The following is a 12785-nucleotide window of genomic DNA, read 5'->3' on the forward strand; positions in this document are numbered from 1 at the left end:
ACTAACTCCAAACAGCAATCACCCAATCTAACGAGCCTGCTCATTAAGGTCGACACTGCATTTATTCGTTTGCTCGTCTGTGCTTATTTATCTATTTATTCAGCGCTAATTATTCAGCTACTGAAGGAAACAAACACTCGCTGCGTCAAAGCAAAACAAAGTTATCAGCCGCCGCTTTTGCATCAGAGGAAAAGTGTGAGCAGTTTTCGCACGATGAAACGGTTCGGAACTACCTAAAGGCGTGATGATTGCATCGTGGAAACGATGACGTTTAACTGAAGGGAACATTAGAGAATATGCCATATCCTGTGACTTTACACACATACTCTCTCTTTCACGTTCACAGAAGTTTCCACACTCTATTCTGTGAGTGCAATTTAGTCTGCACCACGGATATAAATAATACTCCTCATGACAGACACATTATGACTGCCTATTGTTACAGCTGCCTCTCGTTTGTTTTCAGATTTAGCCCTTTTATGGACATATCTGTAGCCTATGTATCTCATTCCATCAACCCACAAGGATGTTCCCGGTAAACACAGAGAAATGAAGAGATTTGTATTGGGATTTCTTTTGTTGGACTGTTCCAGAAACAGAACCGTTCTGCTATTGCCACACAAGAATATCGTTCTGTTTTGTTTTTCTTACAGTCCTGCTTTCCAGTAAATATTTTAGCTTTTCTTTGCCAGAGGATCCCACTGCTGATGTCATAACTATTTATTTTACTTTTGTATAAATGCAAAGAGTTGCAGTGTTTACTGGTTCATTACTGTTCTGTGTGAGTGTGTTACAGGACTACAGTAGGGTTGATATAGAGTATGTATAGACTTTGATTGATGAATGCTCGACCACTCCATGAATTTCAGTGCTGACTCAGTGACTGCATTGCTCAGGCATGACTGTGGTGTAGCTGTCTCAGTGACCGCAAGTTCACTTGTGAGTACTTCTGACGTCCAGATGAAATAGGGCTCGGGCGTATGACGTCATTACTTTGCGTGGCGGCCATGTTGATGGCCTCATTTGCTGCTACTCGGACTACTGCGCACTGTTTATAGACGTGCTCCCTCTCAGTCGTGTGTCTTAATTTGGCGTTATTATTGGAAACCATGGTAAACCGTTGCTGCATTGTGGGGTGTAACACTAGATCACATAATCGCCATGGGAAAAAGTTCGAAAATGGATTAACTTTCCACCGCTTTCCTGCTTGGAGACACAACCACGGAGACCAAGTATCCGAGGTAACAAAGAGTCGTCGGCTCGCTTGGATCGCGGCTGTAAGACAAACTGTTACCTGGGGATATGGTGTTGGCTGATCGCGGCTTTGACATAAAGGACAGTGTGTGGGACTTATGTGTGCCGAGGTAAAGATCCCTGCTTTCACAAAAGAACGCTGTCAGCTGGATGCAAGAGATGTGGGGAGCACAAGAAAAAATGCCCACCTCCGAATTCACGTGGAAAGGGTGATTGTAACCGTCCGCAACAAGTACACTATTTTGTCAGATAAAGTACCGATTCACATGGTGTTGCCAAGCAAGGACGAAGACATGACATTCCTCTATAAGATTGTGTCTGTATGTTGTGCTCTGACAAACATGAGCCCTAGCGTTGAAATAAAATAAATGTGCATTAAATACAGCCATAAGTGTCTGTTGCATCCATACCCACAATCTTCAAAATAAATATACTTAAATCAATATAATGTGCAAAAGCAAGAAGTGTCACACAATCGCAATAACCGTATAATGTGCAAAAGCAAGAAGTGTCACACAATCAGATATTTTTCAGTGTTTATTTGCAAGTAGTGCAACCCGAGAACACAGAACGGTGCAGAATGCTTCAAGGTAAAAGGTTAACGTTACATAGGCTTCATGATCTGCAGCTCCTGAACCCATCCATTTGTGAACTGCAAATTTCATATAAATCCAAACCGTTAATAGTTCCAATTTTGTCCATATACCGGTCCCTGGCTTCCCTATTTAACGTATCCCGGTAAATTCCACATCCTTTTCGGGATTTTAACATAGTTTTTCTTTCTCCCAACTCTGCTTCTCCTCGTTCGATTTGCTGTATGTTTACATTCGCGAGGCCATCAACATGGCCGCCACGTCCCAGAATGCAACGCAGCGCCCGAGCCCTATTAAGGCTTGGCATTTGTCAGTATTTGCGTCAAAAAATGGGTCTGTTCCAAAACCCAGTGTGCTGCCTCACTGTCTGCTGCCTACAGGAGAACCTTCCTTCTAAGGCAGCATCCTAACAGATAAAGAGGTGTTTGATGTTAGCATATTGCTAAGCTAATGATACTCTAATAAAGATAAAAATACATAGCGTGTACACATTTTGGGTAAAATAGTTAATTTGGTAACGTTCAGTTATAAGTCAACTCATAATTTACAAAACCTGACTATACATTCATAAGTTATTAATAAGTGATATGCTAACATTTTGACTGTTTTGTTAATTTAATGATATATAACACATTTACAAGTGATGAACGGTTTACACTTTAGATTAGGGATGCAGAAAGCTTTGTAAATAATTTTTGCATGCGTTTACACATCATCTATAACAGGTGTTGAACACTTTGTAGTGTGTACTGCAGTGTAAGTGCTGACTGGTGAGGGTATAGACTACTGTCTTCTCTGACACACATGGAGTCTTTAACCGCTGTGCAGCAGATGTGATCTTCAGTAGAAGGTGGAACTGGCCATTTATAAATTTGTATCCTCTTGAAAACAAATACATTAGTCTTCTTACAAAATGCTGTTTTAGCATCCTGCATGTTTGTGCTTTTGAACACAGACCAGTTTATACTGATCATTTACTAATGGTCTTAGCAATTCATAATTTGTTCAAGATTAACAATTGTTTATTGAGATGATCCTAAAACAAGTTTGACATAAATACTTCAATGATTTATATGTGATAAATAGTGTATCAACTAATAACCCATCAACCATTTACTATCGATCTGTTTGATTAATTTCATGATTTACACATTTTTTTTAAGATAGCTTACAGCTCATTTGTATATCGTTAGCATACCACTTATTAATAAGTTATATTTGTATAGTCATGTTTTGTAAATGATTAGTTCATCATTAAAGGGGGGGGGAAACACTCAGTTTCAGTCAGTCTCATGTCAATCTTGAGTACCTATAGAGTAGCATTGCATCCTGCATATCTCCGAAAAGTCTTTATTTTTATTATAATTATAAAAGAAAGATGCGCTGTTCCGAGTCTTTCCGGAAAAAGCCGTGCGGCTGGGGGCGTATCGTGTGGGCGGAGCTAAAGAATGTCGAGCGCGCGCCGCTGTTACTGTGTTGAGTGCGTCTGAAAGCTGCGTCATCCCTAAAAGCGGGAAAAACTTTATTCAAAATAAAAAATGGCTTTTAATCAGATACAGCCATACATCTATGATCCGGAATCAGACCCAGAGGCTGAAGTTGAACAGGAGCAGCAGCAAAAACGGCTAGAGCAGGACGTCGACTATGTGGTATAAGTTACACTAACTATATAATATGTTTAGCGGCTTGTGTTATTTAGAACACCATGTCAAGCGCAAGTGTTACAATGTGTGTGTGTGTGTGTGTGTGTGTGTGTGTGTGTGTGTGTGTGTGTGTATGTGTGTGTGTGTGTGTGTGTGTGTTTACGCGTGGTTTGTGTAGACATGATTTGTAGTAAGCGGACTGGTTTTGCGCGTCAGGCTAGTGTTTACATAGAAAGACATGGAATAGTAGCGCATTTGAATGAAGAAGCGCGCTTATTTAGTTCAACATATTTCCCCATTCTTTGTGTATTGTTGTTTGGAGTGCTTTTACAATACACAAACATACACATATAGTGGCCAGCTAAACAAATGTACACACACTATACATCGCATGCTCCATTGATCAATACGTGATCATGTTTGGGCTAACGTTACTTGATGGGCATAGGCAAAAACAGACATTTGAAGCAGTCAAACCTGCGGTTCCAACGTTGGGACCTTTATCGTTGGGACCGCTCCATCCTTCAGTATTAGGCGATCTGAAAATCCGGCGTCGAACTGGGCCTTGTTTATAAAACAATCGGCACCGAAATGCAGGGAACAGACATAAATATTTGCGCAACTCAGTTGTTGATCCGGAAAAGCAAATTCCATCTGTACGAGCCAGCGCTTTGATGGGCGTAGCCTATTGCTTTCACGCGCTCTCTCTCTCTCTCTCTCTCTCTCGCGCGCGCTCTTCCGGTAGAATTGTCCGTACGGCCCATACAAGGAAATTCCGCCCTGTTGACGTCAAGCGGACCCATGATCGAAAAAAACTTTCCGAAACTTATGACTAACAGGAAGTACTAATTTTGGCAAAGAAATACTCCCATCAAACGTCCACCTTAGCTTATGAAACTGTGTCCATGTTTAGCATGGGAATCCAAGTCTTTAACAGTGCAAAAAGATCAGTATGCATGAAACAGCATTTCACCCCCCCTTTAACTAATAATTATTAAATGACTTATAACTGAATTAACAAAACATTTATAAAATGTTAGCATATCACCTATTAATCCTTTGGGAACATATAGTCATGTTTTGTAAATGATTAGTTCATCATTAACTAATAACTTGTAAGTGACGTATAACTGAATTAACAAAACATTTATACATTGTTAGCATATCACTTATTAACTATGAATTGGGGTGAATTTTTTTTACAACTCATTCGTTTACATTATATAAAGCCTTAAAGTTCTGCATAATTAAGGGCATGGCCACTTTGGGTGACAGGAGGATAGCCACAGTCACCTCAGCTCCGCCCACGTCCCGCCTTTTTGCACATTTTCTGTTATCCGGGAGTGACGCGTGATGACGCACTGCCAAGATGGCAACGGCCAGCCCGACCTTACTTTACACTTCAAAACTGCTCTTCAGAATCCTATGGGTGATGTCACGGACACTACGTCCATATTTTTTTTACAGTCTATGGTTTTCAGGCACCCAAAACACTGTTGTTGTGTAAATGAACAGCCAAAACGCAAGTGGAAAACGGTGTTGAGTGAACAGCCACCTAGATAAAATAATTGGAAAGACTGACTTTCTTTGTTTGTTTAAATCCACTTGAGGTTCAGAGTATTTATTTTTTCCCTCATTAATTTCACACGTCTACAATTGTGGTTTTGTTTAATTAATATGGTGTATACTTTTTTCTTTATATATCCTGAAAGGATGGAAGTGAAATGTGACGACAACATGCCCCATAGGTGTGGTACTTTGTAACATGACCATATGACAGTTTAAAATGTTATTTAATCAAAAAAATATCCAAGACAAACTAAAATATTTAGGCAATAAGATGCAATTATTAACTTTTTCATATAAAATAATGTCATTTTTTAATAATTAAAAATATTAAAACTTTAAAAAAAAAATTTTTTTGACAATAAACACCACAAAACACAGCTATACAACATAGTTCAAAACATAATAATAATTAATAACTTCTGAACATTGACTGTCAATCTTTATTCACCTTTTTCTCATGGTTTCTCAATATAATTCATAAAAGTATAGTAGAATAGCATATTTCTAATAGAGACATATTGTAACAACGTGCCTCACCTGCACAACTTGGATTTAAACCTGGCTCGTGTCTTCTACTGTGGTTAGATCCGCATTAAAGAACAAGCTCAACTCTTAAATAACAGATATAAGATTAAAATAATATCAGATTTGTGTAATTTTAAATAAATACAAAAAAACAGAGATGAAAAATTAACTTCAGTAAGAAATTTACTTTTGCTATGGTTAAATAAATGTTCAGTAATATCTTCCAAAGGTTTTTGAATTTTGGCGCAATTTTTTTCCCTATATAGTGTTGATATGGCAACTACTAAATACACTTAGTCATGCTGGCATGTGTGGAAAGTTTTAAACCATGTGTGTTACAACTAGCCACGCGTTAGGTTGTGCCCCGCTCACCCCTACATATGATGCTGCCTTAGAATGTAGCCAGATTAATTGTATCTTAGTAGGCGGTATAATTATGCTGCCTCTTCATGTTGGGAGTGTGACTTTAATGGCTTAAAATTTAAAATACTGCTTGCATAGGCAGCTCACAAGGTTTTGGAACAAAACGAATGTGTGTGTGTCCTCTGGAAGGTACCTGTACCCCCGATTCTGTGCCATCTTGGAATCATTCCTGTAGCTCAGCTGCTAACAACACCAAGGTCATGAGTTTGATTCCCAGGGAACATGCATACTGAGAAAATGTATACCTTGAATGCACTGCAAGTCACTTTGAATGAAAGTGCCTGGTAAATGCATAATAAATGCTGAAGTGTATAATACATTTATATGGAAGTCTGAAGATAGCTAACAGGAAGTTTAAAGGCTTAAAGGCTAATACTGTTACTGTCTTCCGGGTTCTGTGCAGCTCATTCCTCAGATGTTGAGATAAGATGCACGCCACACTCTCCATATAACACGCAATTATATTATGTGTTGCCTGCAGTGTCTAATGTCTCCATAAACTATTTTTACCCAATGAAAACTTCAAGCAAATGGGCTTCAGGATTAAAAAAGAAGGCTTTAACAGGCCTCTCTTTATGGAATCAGTCGTGAGAAGGCAACCAATGAGCCGTCGAAAGGCATCTTAATAGCATCCAAAAATATATATGGTAGTCTTGTGACTGTTTATAAGGCCTGTTAGGCAGTTGGTATGATAATGCTCCAACTGCCGCCTAACTGCTACAGTCCTAATGAGGGATAGACATCAGCTAGGAGTCAATGCTGGCAGTGTTTACTAGGACTGTCCTCACGCTTTCGCTCTCATTCCCCCTGAGAGGAATGATGTCGTCCATGAGAAACTAACCTCACAAATCTGTCAGAGTTTCTCTCTGTGAGGACCAGCCGCTGTTTCCTTTTACTAAGCTGGGACACAATCCAGATCCGTGTCCAGCACACGTCAACAGCTGCATCTTCTGTTCACACAATGAGAAAATATCCCAAAAATACACCGTTTTCCCGTAACTCTTTTATTTTTTCAAGTCACACTTTCGTTAAACCCGTTGCCAGTAGTGAAATATTTTCCTTGAAATGCTAGCGGAGAATATTTGTTTAATATTCTCCAGTCGGGTGCTGGATTTCACTGGTTTTCTTCAGTTGTGGTTTGAGCAAGATGTGGTCTGTCCCTTGTGTGTTTTCCCATTTTCCTCAGCAGGTTTTTGACCTCAGAACTTGTGGTACTGCTGTGCATATCGTGGTAGCAGCTCTTACAAAGTCAAGGTTGATTTGGGCGTAAGAGGGACAGGATGTGATCCTTTGATGTTGGTTCTGAATCCCAGTTCAAATGTAAAAGCAGGTATCGAAATTAGCAACATGGTGTCATGAGACCCAGCTGAGGGCTTTAACAATGAGCAGCTTTACCGTTGAGGTTCCTGTCTGCTGGAATGACTGCTTTGCCACATCCCCAAGCCAACCATTGTCATCTTTTCCTCTCTGGCGGCTGTACAAACCACAGAGCTGAAGCGGAGAATGAGACATTAGACTTGGGGAATCTCTAATAAGTCAGTAAAGCCCTTCCATTCGTCCACCCTGCTGCCCAAACTCAGCAACATCAGGGAGTTACAAGCCAGACATGGAGATCTTGGAGGGCTGTCAGGAGGATCTGGTCTAGCTTCCCCCTTAAATGTCCAGACGCATTGGTTTTTAGAACAAACCTCATAGACATCTGTTTGTGTGCTTTTGCCAGGTGGAAATTGGTGATGATTCACCATACAAGTGGCTGTGTAACTTTCCTCTGATTGTAGAAGTCAGCCCAAGCATAGACTGAGATGAGGGCCGTGGAGGCTGAGGGTGCCATTTGGGTAGTAGTTTGGAGTGAAGTAATGACCACAAAATGACAAATGGGACATTGTGTGGTCTTGTGGACTTCACAGACACCACAATCTGATTTTCTATTTGAAGAATGGGTTCCCTTTCGATTTTTGAGTTTTGACTATCTATCTCTATGTATCTGTCTGTCCGTCCGAAACCCTGTACTCCTTCAAACTTCGAACTCCTTCAAATTCTTTTTAAACATCTCTCCAAACTTAATAAACCTGTCACGCCAACAAAGTTTATCTCGCTTGTCTAGTTTATACATTCAGTTTATTAACTATTAACTCATTAACTTGCAATTTTGAATCCTGTTAGCTAATGCAATTCAACTGGAATTTGGAAATTGGACTCAACCCTTCCGAAAGCTGAAAGCCAGAGTAATTCAAGACTTTATAAAGTGGGTCTTTTTGGACAGGGCAATGAAATGCACTCTACTTCTGTTTGATTGCACATATGAAGCTAACCGTGCCAGAGTATGTGGTCACCCTCCGACTACCCACCACAAACTAACACAGTTTGAATGTTTAATCAGATCATGTTTCCACATTTGGCAAAACCAAAGAGTTTCTAACTCAAAACAGTATGGTTCTGGAAAACTTTCCAGTAAAACGATGTATGAAAGTGGCCTGTGGCTGTCATCCATTCTGTGTTTATGAGTGGTCAGTGTCGCTCAGATTTTCTTGAGGGGGAAATCTTTGTTCTATGTTGTGTTTGGTACAACAATGGATAGAGGAAACAGCTACTATCTGACTACCATGCATCTAGGGCTGGTTATTCATAGAGTTGTTGTTGCACACTTCCAAATATGGTTATGGGGAATAATTTGGGGCTAATAAAACTGTTTTCTCTATTTGTTTTTTATGTAAAAACGAAAGAATCCATGTGTCTTCCTGAATATTCTGTCTATTGAATTCAGGAGACAGTTTTGTTCTCTCATTCATCAATAGAGGCAATATGCATGTGACATTTGTTTTGTAGGGTCTAGGTGAGGTGTGTCATTTTTGTATGTTACAATACGTTCTCCTGTGCCTTCTTGATATGCAGAGAAATATAAAAGCATCCAAACCCAACATGTGCTAACTTTCGTTTTCACCTTGACCTAAAAAAAAATGACTTCCCGTGTGAGAGCAGTTGAACTCTGCAGTAATTTGCGAGTGATAATCTGCCCTCTTGATCACCACATGGCTATGATGAGGTTAGATGGCTGGATAATTCATTTCTAGCCTGGTTTTCCTCTTAATTGACTTTAATGGCTTTTTTCTGCATTCTGGCAAGTGAGGCAGTTGAACAACCTGCTGTTGTTTCTCAGAGGTTTCTCACTCATAGAGAGCAGGCTTTGTCCTTTGTTTCCAGCTTGCTTTGTACTAACACTGCTACATTCAGGATGTCATCTTGACAAAATTGTTATAAATGTTTTACAATGTACTCCAAACCCTTTTGAAGAGCGAAAAAAATATATATTTTGCATTTGTTAACTGCGGTTTCAATATCATTTGCCATATTAAAATTATTGGTCTGATAAGTGAACCTGGGCGATTGGACAGACAGAAGTAGATGACTCTATAAGCATCTCTGCACTGGACTGTTGTGGTACAGTTCAGTGAGCGTTAGTGTACATTTTATGTCTGCTAGTCCCTGTGCGTGAGAATCATCAAGACGCAGAAATATCTAACTGATTCACTGTTTCCTGTGATTATGATTCCTGTGCAAATGCGTATTTTCATGATATATATGCCTCTTCAGACGCTCAGTGTCTCAAAAAAAGATGAAAAAAAATGCCATGTTTATAATTATATAAATTTATGCCAAAGTGATTCACTGTCCTTATGGAACCAGTCTTGGCTCTAGATCTGGACCACGGCCCATTAATTAGTGACCTTTGAGGTAAATTATTGCAAGCAGATCATGGGAGACTCACACTTGTTCAGCTTCCGCTCTCCAAGTGACATCCTGTTTGTGTGGGAGGTCTGTTAACTCACCTCCAGTTTATAGATTTTAGAAATACTTGTTTAAATGTTTAGTATTGCTGTTAGTGTTTCCTTTTCTTTATCTTGGACACTATTATTATATGTCATTGACCTATATCAATAAAGTTTGCATAAAGCAAACAAATATTTGCTCTAAATATAGATGAATTTGGTCTGAATTATAGCGAAGTTCCACTAATGTTTCAGCAGACTTGATTTATCTCAAAGAGGATCAGAGCAGCACGGTTTAATCCCCACACTCCTGTTTATAGTCTCAGACAGCATGTTGTTTTACCACAGCAATCGGTCTTCACTTCAAAACGCCTTACATCACAGAGCGTCAGAGAGAAAGTGATAAAGACAGATGAGGGTGGTTATCCTCTCCCTCTCTCCCTCTCGTGTGCAGCTTCGGGGGCAGATGCGGAGCCTCAGTAACCCCTCTGCTGATGACGTAACTATGTCTGAACAGAGGTCACAACCTCACAGATATTCATTACCTTCCCAGACAGGCCTAATGGGACCCTTACTCTGCCTAACAGAATGCACATCTAGTGCAAAGGAGACACTCAGTCGGGTGGTGTGATGTCGTCTCTTCCTCTGACCGACCCGGCCCAATTGTCTCGGCCATATCTGTGGAGCCTGAACCCCAGACGTGCGTGAAGTAATTGTTCGCGCACTATTATCGGCATCAACACGCATGACTGAACGACCGAGTTCAAGCGCTCAACATGAGTTCATTATCACAGGGAGAACGGAGAGCATCAAAGGAAGAGGGAAGGCTATAAAAGACTGTAACTTCCTCCAAACCTTCCTTCTGCTCTCTCACCTTGTCAGCCTGAGGGTAAAAGAGCCCTTGTGGGTTCGCAGGTGCAGAATGAGCTGCTGTGAATTATCGGTGAAGGTGAGCTTGATGCTGACTCAGGCGCAATGTCATAGAGCTTCCACCTTATCTGGTGGAACAGTCATGGCCACTTAGGATCAAAGCAGGGCGTCTGGCTCATGATAGCTACCGATGAGGTTTCGTCTGCCTTTCGGACATAATTCACCTGGGTTAAAGTGATACGGTTTCCCATTTCTTTCTGCCTTCTAGTTATTCAATTATATTTTAGGAAGTAGTCAATTGATTTATAATAGTGACAGTGCAATTAACCCTCTAAAAAGAACAGAAGGTGATGTCCAATACTCTGTTTTGACATTTGATATTTTGAAATTGATTCCAGCTGTAATATTCTTCCATATGTCATGAATAAGCCTACCCTTAGATGATGTTTTGTTTGGTCAGCTTGTTGTTTCTCATCTATGCTTCCTGTCCTGTCATATTTGGGTAAAAAAGTGCTCACGTCTCCGGTGTTGGGGAGACTACCACAGAGGAGGTTAATTCAAAGGCCTTTGTGCCTGTGTATTGTTTCAAGTTTTAAATACAATATGGGGACCACGGTGTGCCAAGCAATATAACCTTAATTTAACTTGGCCAGGGAACAGTGGAAGTAAACTTCAATGAATAGTTTCAGTTTGTTGAGCACATATCCTCAAGTTACAAAAATACCCGGAATGGTAATGTAGGAGAATGAACACTTTTAGGTTCCTGAGATGGTGAGAGAACAGTTGTTTTCCCCCTGACATTGGCACATGTGGAAGCACAGCTAATATTTGGACAATGCCCTGTCTGGGAAGGCTTGTAGATGCTATGTTGATGGTTGACCCCCCAAAATCATTAAGAATTTCAGAGAACTCAGGGATGTGTCTAGGAATGCACATAAGCTCCATTTATTACATCAATAGAGACACTAGCCCATTGTTTTTTCCACATATTTCTGATAGCAGAAGCAGAGAATGAACAATGTGACGTTGATCCGTTTCTACACAAGATATAGTGCTGATCAAACATTATTGTTGGACAGAGATTTGTCAAAAATAAGAAGTAAAAATATGCTGCCAGATGGACAAGAACCTTTTTCAAAAAAGCTCCAGTTTCTCAGACGAAAAGTAAAGTGATAGGTCGTCCAAAAAATGTATTTCCCTACTCTCGTGTCTTTCCAAATCGCTATAACTTTCTTTCTTTACTGTGGACGAAACATGAAATGTTTGGTCATTTTCAAGTCTTTTCCATATAACCGTAGTTTATAGATTAAAGGGTACTTAACACACAGTTTCTTCCAATCTCATGTTAATCTTGAGTACCTGTAGAGTAGTATTGCATCCTTCATATATCTGAAGAGTCTTTAGTTTTAACATATTTATAAAAGACAGATACGCTGTACCGATTCTTTCCGAAAACAGCCAAACTTGTGGAGGCGTGCAGTGGGCGGAGCTAAAGAGTCACGAGCACACACACACAATACACACACAATCATGGCATTATCCCTGGATAACTTTCGATTCACTTAACATTCGTGTTGTTTACATTATTTGCACTTATGTGCCAATTGCCAACAAAACACAGACATTTAATGCAGTTTCACTCACCGCCTGCGGTTTCAACTCATGACTTGGAACAATGACTCCAGAAAAACAAACTGCATCCACTGTTTCCTTAATGCTGGGTTGACGTGCACACGCTCATCCGGGAGAAGTGCCCATACAAGGAATTATGACATCATACAGAGCCATACTAAAAAAAACTTTCCAAAACTTGTGTATTTGTGTAGTGTATTTGGCACAGAAATACTCATACAAAAATAATTTGGCACAGAAATACTCAAATGTCATACATCCAATCATTTTTTTTTACATTTTGAGAATCCAACTCTTTAACAGTGTAAATAAGTCACAATGCATGAAATAGCATTATATCCCCGACACCCACCCCGCGCCTTTAAAATTATAAAAAGGCACAATATAAAAGTAGTCCCTAAGACTATTCCAAGTCTTCTGAAGCCAAATGAGAGTATTGTGTGAGAAACAAACTGCAAAATAAGATGTCATGCAATGATCATCTTCCCATCCACTGATTTGTTAACTTT

At 39.9% G+C, this 12785-nt stretch overlaps 1 protein-coding gene across 6 annotated transcripts in view; it reads left to right on the forward strand.

Annotated features, from left to right (window-relative positions):
• Positions 1–12785, forward strand: part of pard3bb (par-3 family cell polarity regulator beta b) — a 420195-nt gene that overhangs the window by 349281 nt on the left and 58129 nt on the right. The window lies entirely within an intron of this gene.

Source organism: Gobio gobio, assembly GCF_949357685.1.
Source record: "Gobio gobio genome assembly, chromosome: 7".
NCBI classification, from domain to species: domain Eukaryota; kingdom Metazoa; phylum Chordata; class Actinopteri; order Cypriniformes; family Gobionidae; genus Gobio; species Gobio gobio.